Below are 9,092 nucleotides of genomic sequence, written 5' to 3'. Positions count from 1 at the left end.
ACCCCTTTATTAGAATATCCTCCTCCTCTAGCCGGCGTGCCGGGAGGCCTAGATGTTGAACTCTAGAACCTTGCCTGGATCTAGGACACTCTCTCGCGAAATGCCCTGTCTCACCACACTCAAAACATGCTCTTCTGGCCATAGGCTGCTGAACTGTCATAGAATAACCAGAATACCCCCCGCGGTCTGAAGGTCGAGAGTAAGAACCTCGGGAGTCTGCTCAGAATTATGCCCGCTATAACCTGAAGAACCACCTGCTAAAGCCTGAAGTGATGACTGGATGGGGCGGTGTAGTAGGATGATGACGAACCTTGTCATGGCGTCCCCCACCTCTAATAGGACCTTTGAAACTATCAAATCCACGAGTTTTCTTGTCGCCACCCCCACTATGTGTCCGACCCATCTCTGACTCAACCCTCCTAGCATGCTCTACTACTGACTGAAATGAGGCCCCAGAGGCCTCTAACTGTAAGGTCGCCAGCCGAAGCGAAAGGTCCAAACCCTTCACAAATCTCCTCACTCTCTCAGCCTCTGTGGGAAGTAATGCCGTCGCATAACGGGACAAAGCGAGAAATCGGTCTCATACTCCGCAACTGACCTACCCCGTTGCTCCAATGTCGAAAATTCATCCTTCCCGTTGTCTCTCGCAGTACGAGGGACATACTTCTCCGTAAACACCGATAGAACCGGGTCCAGTCAAAGGTGGCAAGCCAACTGGTCGACACTCCATGTATGATCTCCACCACTGCTTAGCATCCCCAACTAGCTGGAAAGAAACATAATCGACCCCGTGAGACTCCACTATACCCAACTTATGAAGCATCTCATGGCAGCTAACAATAAACTCATACGCATCCTCCCCGGGAGTACCATGGAACCAGGGGGGAGACATTTTGGTAAACCCCTCGAACAATTTTCGTTCCTCACTGGTCAATACTGGCCCATGTACAGGCCTTAGAGCAAAATCAAATACTGGAGTAGCATCAATTCGGGGCGCCACTGCTGCTGCCGGTAATATCCCCGATGTCCGAAATCCCGGGGCAATCGTAGCATCGGGAGTATGACCTCCCACTCTAGTCGCGAGCCATCCGGAGCAACCGGAATCATTCCCGCCCGAGCCAAACTCGTCAAAGTATCCCAACACTCGAAACACGGCCCACGAAAATCGGGAGTAGCGGCGACCTCGGGCGGTGTCTCGGCGGCCCTAATCTTCTCGTCCGAATATTGTCAAGCTCCGAGTCAACTCTATGTCGTGTCCCGAGCAGAGTGTGGGTGCTTGGTTCCTATTCGGAATAGCTACACGGCCTCGCCCTCGCCACGTCCCCCGCCACGTCCCCGCCGCCCACGACGACGGCCGGCAACGGGTATAGATGCGGGTGCGTGTGCGTGTGCGTGTGCGTGCGATGCGGGCTCCGGCCTCCGAGAGGTCGATCGCGTCCTTACCATCCGTGAGCGAACACGAAACGAGGTTAAGATACCAATCTGAACAATCTCGCACGAAAAGAATGAACCAGATACCAATCGGATTGAACTAGCACGAAACGAAGAAAAGAAGTGGAGTGTTTCCTAAATGTCCTATAGCCTCTCGAGGATGGGTACGGACGTCTACGTACCAATCCGCAAGACTCTACTAGACATTGCTCTTGTACTCACTAGACCAATTAACCTAGAAGCTCTGATACCAACTTTGTCACGACCCAATTCACGAGTCGTGGTGGCACCTACACTATCCCTTCGAGTAGGCGAACCACATTACTAATAACAAGTTAAATAAGCGGAAAATTTATTTAAGAATAAGTTATCAAGTTTTAAATACTTATCATAACAAGAAATGTCACGACAATCCCAAAAATCTGTCAAAGGGTACAAGAGCGCTAACATAGGACGGAATAGAAGTCCGAAAATACCCGAAGGCTACATATTGTCCGTCGAATACAAAAACGAGAAATAGATAGAGGAGGTTCTTCGGGGGCCACGGATGACGTAGCTCACCCCGAATAACTAAAAGATGTCACCCTCACGTATCGACCACGGGGTTTAGAATCGGAGCTCGGATCGTACTCGCACTCAACAAAAGTGCAAAGAAGAGTAGTATCGACAACACTTGTACCGGTAGGCATCATAGGCCGACAATGATTAGATAACGCATGAAGAAGTCAAAACCAACAAGTAGCACATAGAGCAAACAGTATGGTCACATATCAATACAAGTAAGGTGTAAAGGAATCATGAAATCAACCAAGACGATATAATTCACCAAATGATCGGTCAAATATATAAGTGGATGAATGCAATGCAATGCAATGCAATAGTCACCTCTCACACTCCACTCCCGTACACACATGCTATGGCAATGCCTCATAGTCATGACCCATGGGGGACCCGCGAAGTCCATGTACCACTCGCTCCGAATATAACCTCGGATCACGAGCACACTCTCACGATCCCGGCAAAGACCTCGGGCATCGGACACTCCATTGTTCCCGGCAAGAAACCTCGGGCAACAAACACTCAAACAAACCTCATCTCTCTCTACTCTCTCTCCGCAAAACCTCGGAGTCTCTCTCGTCACTCTCAATCTCCGCAAAGACCTCGAGTCTCTCGATCACTCACCTCACCAATCATCACAACAATAATATAAAAGACATGTCATGCATGATATCAGTCTCAACAATATCATCAATATATAGTCAACCAATACAAGTCATATTAATGTTACCATTCCTTTACACACGGTGAGTGAGCTAGTATGTGACGAGAGATACGAACGGTGATAATCACGAAAAAATAACACATATGGCGACAAGCCCACATAGCAACTAACAAAGCCAATCTAACCGGAAATCACCTCTACTTCATGCCCGAAGGCCTATATGCTTGTCCCCGTCACTTTCTACAACTACATACGATTCTCTAATCGAGTCTAACTAAAGTAGACCGTAACCTACCTCAATGCCGAGCGGATGCCACGAACAATCAAGCTAATGTCTTCCCTTTGCGTAGAGCCTCGAACGATCAAAATCTATAAAATATGCGATCTACGTTAGAATACGACTCTAAGGACACCCATACGCTATATTTATATTCTAAACAGCCCACATTCATGACATGCAATAATGATTCACATACGGCTACGACATTCTCAAGTTACTTCTAATAGTTTGTAGCTTTAACGTTTGTATGTCACAACTTATAACATTCCATCCAACATACAATATGGTGTATACTCTTAACTTATAATTATTCTTTCCAACTTAATGAAAGCATAAGTCCAAAACAGTCCACTACCACAACATGTCCAAAACAGTCCCTAACCGACAACATAACGATGTTCGGAATTCTTGCAAATGTTTACGAACATACTAAGCCAACCACATGTGATTTTTATACATCATTTCATGTCTTCTTTTCATATAATTTCAGTAAGTTACGACCAGCTATCCACACGATAAGTACAACATCAATTCATACGCAACTACGCTATATCGTCATTTTTATAATCCTTATAACAACTCACAAATGACTTTAGTTTCAACTCCAACCATTAAACACCTTCATTTCCATCATAAATTTCATGATAATGACAATCAAAATATCAAGTAAAAACAGTTCACTAACTTCTTCCCAAAACAGTCCACACACGGCTACACCATGCTTCAACATCACTCACATAAAATCATAGATTCAACCATTTTCATACTAACATAACTTCACCTTTAACCTTCTAATTCTTTTCATTCTTTTTACCATGAGATCTATGATAGTAACAACTATATTTATTAAAGAAAATCAGTCCATTAAATTCACCAAAAACAATTCCTACGACTAACTAACATTCCAACACCAACTTTCATGATTTGATGCATGCGATTCATGTTCGTCAAGTTACAATCATACTTCAACATCAACCCATATAACTCCATAACTATTACCATGTTCCAACATCAACACACCTTATTTCATGCATACAACTTATATTCACACATCTACATCACCCTTAATACATGAAAAGAAAGTTAGATCTTACCTTGACCACTTGAATTCTTTACTTGGCTAGAGTTGGTGACTTGAGATGAAAATGGTTCTTGTTGCTCCAAAGACTATCTTCACGTTTTAGGGACCTTCTAAAGGGTTGAAACACCTTGGAAAATAATTTTTTTGATCAACACACAAAAGCTCCAAATTCAGCCCTTTGGCCGTGAGCTTGCCTCTCTCTCCTCTAGGTTTTCTTTCTTTGTTGTGAAGTTGAAAATAAATGTAATGGCTGATTCCTTAGTCATTATTTTGTTAAATTATGATGCCTACAAGTTGGATACAACACATGCTCCACTCATGACATTGAGCACTCAATTAACTTTACACAAAATTTCAATATTTTGCCTCACCACTTTCGGCCATAAGCCTCCTTGGCCGACCCCCTTGTTCCTCTTTTCTTCTTTCTTTTCAATTGTTTACAAGACAATCTTATGTGTGTTGAATGATTCATGCACCACCCTTTGTCTATTGTAATCATGCCAAGATGGATGAGCAATATTAAATGTGAAATGATCCCTCCACCATGTTATGTCCTCCTAAAACAATGTATACTTTCATAAAGTAGTGGATGCTCAAATATTCAATTGTATGCTTCAACTTTTTCTCCTCAAAATTTTCAGCCCTATGGCCGAATGTAACATGTAAGTTTCTTCCAATTTTAATTGTCCACAATATGTTGAAAATGTAGTGGATGAATCAACATTTAATTTCACACTTGTATGTCTTCCATTTGCCTTATTTTAGATGACTTGAGTCATCCTTTTTACCTTGGATGTTGAGGCTCTTGTTGGCTTATTATTGTCACCAATTTTTACTTAACACCACACTTAAGTAATTCCTAATCTCCAATAACATTTTTATACTAAGTAAATCCGAGGTTTCTATCTCACGTTGATTCTTTCGCGAATCACTCGACGTATAAAATACGGGGTCTAAAATTCTTGTCAATTAAATAACCGAATCACCGGTTATCGCAAGCTATAGATACCAAAATTAGACCACAAAAAGGGTGTTTTAGAGATATTAGGCATAAAAGTGCTAAACGACCAAACGGGCGTAGGAAAAACTGTTCCATGTTCTTAAGATGGCCAGCCTTCCCAAATGTCTCAATGATAACATTGTAAGTCACAAATGTTGGGGAATAGAACTGATTTCTCATAATATCAAGTACCGACTCCATTTTCTGATACATGCCAGCTTTTCCATATGACTTGATTAGAATGTTAAATGTCATAACATCTGGCTTTCTTCCCATTAACTAAAATTCTTTAAACCACTTCTCTACTTTCTCAAGTTTCTCGCAGCTACCATAGGACCCAATTACTGAATTCAAGGTGAAAACATCTAGAACAGCAGTCTCACTTTCGATCATATCTTCAAGGAGCTTTCCATCAGCTCAAACAACTTAGCTTTACCATGGCCATCGATTATGGTGTTGTATGTCACATAAGCACATTCAATTCCCAAATACGCCATCTCGGTTAAAATGTTTTCAATCATATCAAAACGACGAACTTTAATGCAACACTTAATAAGGATCGAGTAAATTTACACATCAGGCTTGCAATTAGTAATTGATTTCATATCATCAATGGTTCGTAGCGCCTCATCAAGGAGTCCACTAAGGCCATATGCACTTACAAGTGCAGTGTAAACATCTACTGTTGGTTGAAGCCCATCCACTACCATAATCTCAAAAATCAAACTAGCTTGATTTGGCTGCTTGCACTTGCCGAGCATCATCAAAAACTTAGCATATGTATGGCATCTTGGCTCATACCAATGTTGCTTGCGAAGAAGGTCAAAAATCTTAAGAGCATATTCCTAATGCTTATCCCTAATAGCACCATCAAGAGCCTCCAAAACAACCTTAGGCCAAAGATTAGTGTATTTTTCGGAGTTGGCTTTTCTCTCAATACCTTTAATAGCTGCTTCTGTTCTAAGTATACGAGATAGCTTTTTCTTTGAACATTTCTCCAGCCTCCCTCGTGATGATGATTTGATAACCAAAACTCGTGGTTTTACATATTCTTTTATCAAAAAAATAGCGGCTGGTGTATGAAACAAATGTGGACGAGCAGCATGGTTTAGCTGGGCCTAGGAAATGAAGCTCCATCCCATTGCACTTGCAAATCCTATGTTATCAGATCAAATACCTCGGTCTTGCATTTTTCTAACAAATCTTATAGCTTCAACAAAGAAATCATGCTTAGCATATCCAACAATCATAGATTTCCAAGATACAACATCTTCCTCTCTGTATCCACTTTTTCATGCTTGGCATACATATCTATAAGCACACTACACACATAAACATTCTTCCAAAATTCTCCAAGATGTAGAGCGCCCGTATGTACAAGTTATCAATATCTTTGGGGTATGTGTATTGATTCGGTTGTAGCCCTTTAAACCGCATACGTGAAAAGATTTGGAATGATTCATCCAAATCACCCATCTGCCCATAACCCACGAGCATCACATTCCAAAGAACAATGTTTTCCATCTGGCTTTCGAGAAAAAGATTTATGGGTTGTTTCAATGTCAAAACACTTAACATAAAGGTCAAGTAAATAACATTCAATTATGCTATCGAGCATAATACCGCTTTGCATGCGTAAGAATGTAGTTGTCTTCCCTTCTGAAATACTCCTAATCATACACAAGCACCCAAGAGGCTTGCAATTGTAACACAGTCAGTTTTCAACGAACTGAACTACATTTTCTCGAATAACTATAGAGCCTTATCACTGAATCCTTTCAAAGAGAGACCAGAGATTAGAGAATTATAGGTAACTCCATCTTTCTGCGGCATTTCAACAAATATATTTTTTTCTGCCAAGGTTAAGTATCCACAACGAGAATACAATGTAACAAGGGCATTACAAACAAAACCATTAGATAAAAATCCCCATTTATAAATACTAGCATGGAGCTGTTCTCCCAAATTAAATGCTTTTATTTTTGTGGATGCACTTATTACACTCGAGAAAACATATGGAGTCGGAATTACTCCAAATTTACGCATATCCTTATAGCATAGTAACCCAAGACGAACTATCTCTTACAAAAACCAGATAGCATAGTAACCCAAGACGAACTATCTCTTACCGCCATATCCTCAAAGAATTTCTTAATAAAATCTACAAATCCATTTTTTTAGAATACAAATCAATCAAGCGGTTTGAAACAATGAGCTGCAAGCCAAGACCATAGCGCATAATCAAAGCAAGAATCTATTCAACACCCCAGAAATTATCACTGCAGACTCGCAAAAATTCGGAAAATGTACACTCATCTGGAGTAACATCTTCTCTTATCATACGAGAAAATAAATTAACAACTGCATCATTTCTTTTCATCCGTTAAAACCCGACAATAATATATTCCAGCAAGAAACATTTCTAATCCCACTTGGCAAATTATCAAATATTTGCAATGCACTAGATAAATCTCCACAAGTAACATAAATATCAAGAAACCTAGTACCAATCCTAAAATTGGCTCCAAATCCCAATATCAACAGTTTCCCATGTAGTTTCTTGGCATCTAAAATTGACCCTTCACTCAAGCAACTATCTAGTAAGCTTAAATAGTAAAAATGATCGAAATACCCATCATTACTCATAGATGAACAATAGATGGATAATATTCATTTTCTTCATCTGAACAATCATCAAGAACTAGTGAATTTATACTTGCACAACTTGTAAAAGTACAATTCTTCAATCTAATTGGTTTCTGACATCCAAAATGCCAAATTTCCTTGTGAAGACAATCAGAAGACTAAAAAAAAAGGAATGAATAATTCTCTTTAATACCATGAAGATATAAATAAAGGGAATGAAGACCAATTAGCGACTCCTTTGTCTCAACTAAATTGCTCTATTTTTGGGTTCCCACTATATTCGTGCTTTTGTTAACCTAATTGAACTCCAATTCCATTTTTCTCCTCTTCTTTGTGGTATCGGAGTAAATGTTCTAGACAACTTTGTTTGAGCAAAATTTAAGATGAAAAATCTTTACTTGCATGTAATCTAAAAAACTCTTTAGTTGCAAGTCAAATCCACAAACAAAAGCCACCTCGAATTTTTTGAAACCAAACTCAAACTATGTAGGTTGAAATTGACACTTCGGAATTTGAATTTGCACAAGATAGGGGAAGCTCTGAACCTCAAGGCATCCATTTGAATTTTTTTTTTTTTACCTCCATAGACAGGTCCTTTTCCATCGATGGGTCTCCTTCCATGGAATAACTCATGTTCCTTTCTGGTGTCATTTCAGTTCAAGGATTCATATTAGAGGGTGGAAAACAACTAATACCTTCTCCGGCGTCCCTGTTCAATTCTCTACCACCTGTACCTTTCTTCCATATCAGCATTACTGAAAAGAAAAACAAGGCGAGAAATAGAAGTTTAAATACTTATGACTCCGCTCTAACCGCACAATCTAGATTTCAAGAAAGGTAACAACCTAAATGTCTTGTAGCCCCCTGATTATAAATGCGGCGCGCTACGCATTCATAATCAATACTCTACTAGACACGGCTTACAGACATCCCTAGGATAGACCTGTTTTGATACCAAGTTTGTCACACCCCAACCTTGGGGGTGTGGCCGGCACCCAGCACCGGAAGGGGCTGAGCGAACCAACTGTGATATCTGAACTCTGTAGCATAAATCAAAGGTCGAAAAGTCCGCTGAATAACAATTGTAAGAAGTATATCATGACAATCTGCAAGCAGAAAAGGCCCAACAACACATATATGCATAACTAAAGCCGACAAGGCCACAACAAAGAAAGACAACTAGTCAGAAGGCCGGCAAGGCCAAACACAACACCTGTACACTGACTGATAGTCTGAAAGCCTCTAAGAGCTCTAATATGCATCAACTGGTCGGGACAGTGGCCCCGACGTACCCATAGCCATATATATATATATGTATACACACATACATGCATCCTATTTGATGACTCTGACCAGCAACTTCGGAGACTGGAGTGCGAACATTCCTGCTGAATCTCTAGTATCCTACTGAGAAAGGTATACCAATCCGTCT

General features: G+C 40.5%; 2 pseudogenes; both read right to left on the bottom strand.

Annotated features, from left to right (window-relative positions):
• Positions 1-235: 235 nt before the first annotated feature.
• On the bottom strand, positions 236-6,119 carry LOC132041758 (pentatricopeptide repeat-containing protein At3g53170-like; annotated as a pseudogene).
• Positions 6,120-6,132: 13 nt separating this feature from the next.
• On the bottom strand, positions 6,133-8,311 carry LOC132041756 (pentatricopeptide repeat-containing protein At4g13650-like; annotated as a pseudogene).
• Positions 8,312-9,092: the final 781 nt, after the last annotated feature.

This window comes from Lycium ferocissimum, unplaced genomic scaffold, assembly GCF_029784015.1.
Source record: "Lycium ferocissimum isolate CSIRO_LF1 unplaced genomic scaffold, AGI_CSIRO_Lferr_CH_V1 ctg11593, whole genome shotgun sequence".
Lineage (NCBI taxonomy): Eukaryota > Viridiplantae > Streptophyta > Magnoliopsida > Solanales > Solanaceae > Lycium > Lycium ferocissimum.
Note: the sequence above shows the minus strand (reverse complement) of the source record. Positions and strands in the feature narration are given on the sequence as shown.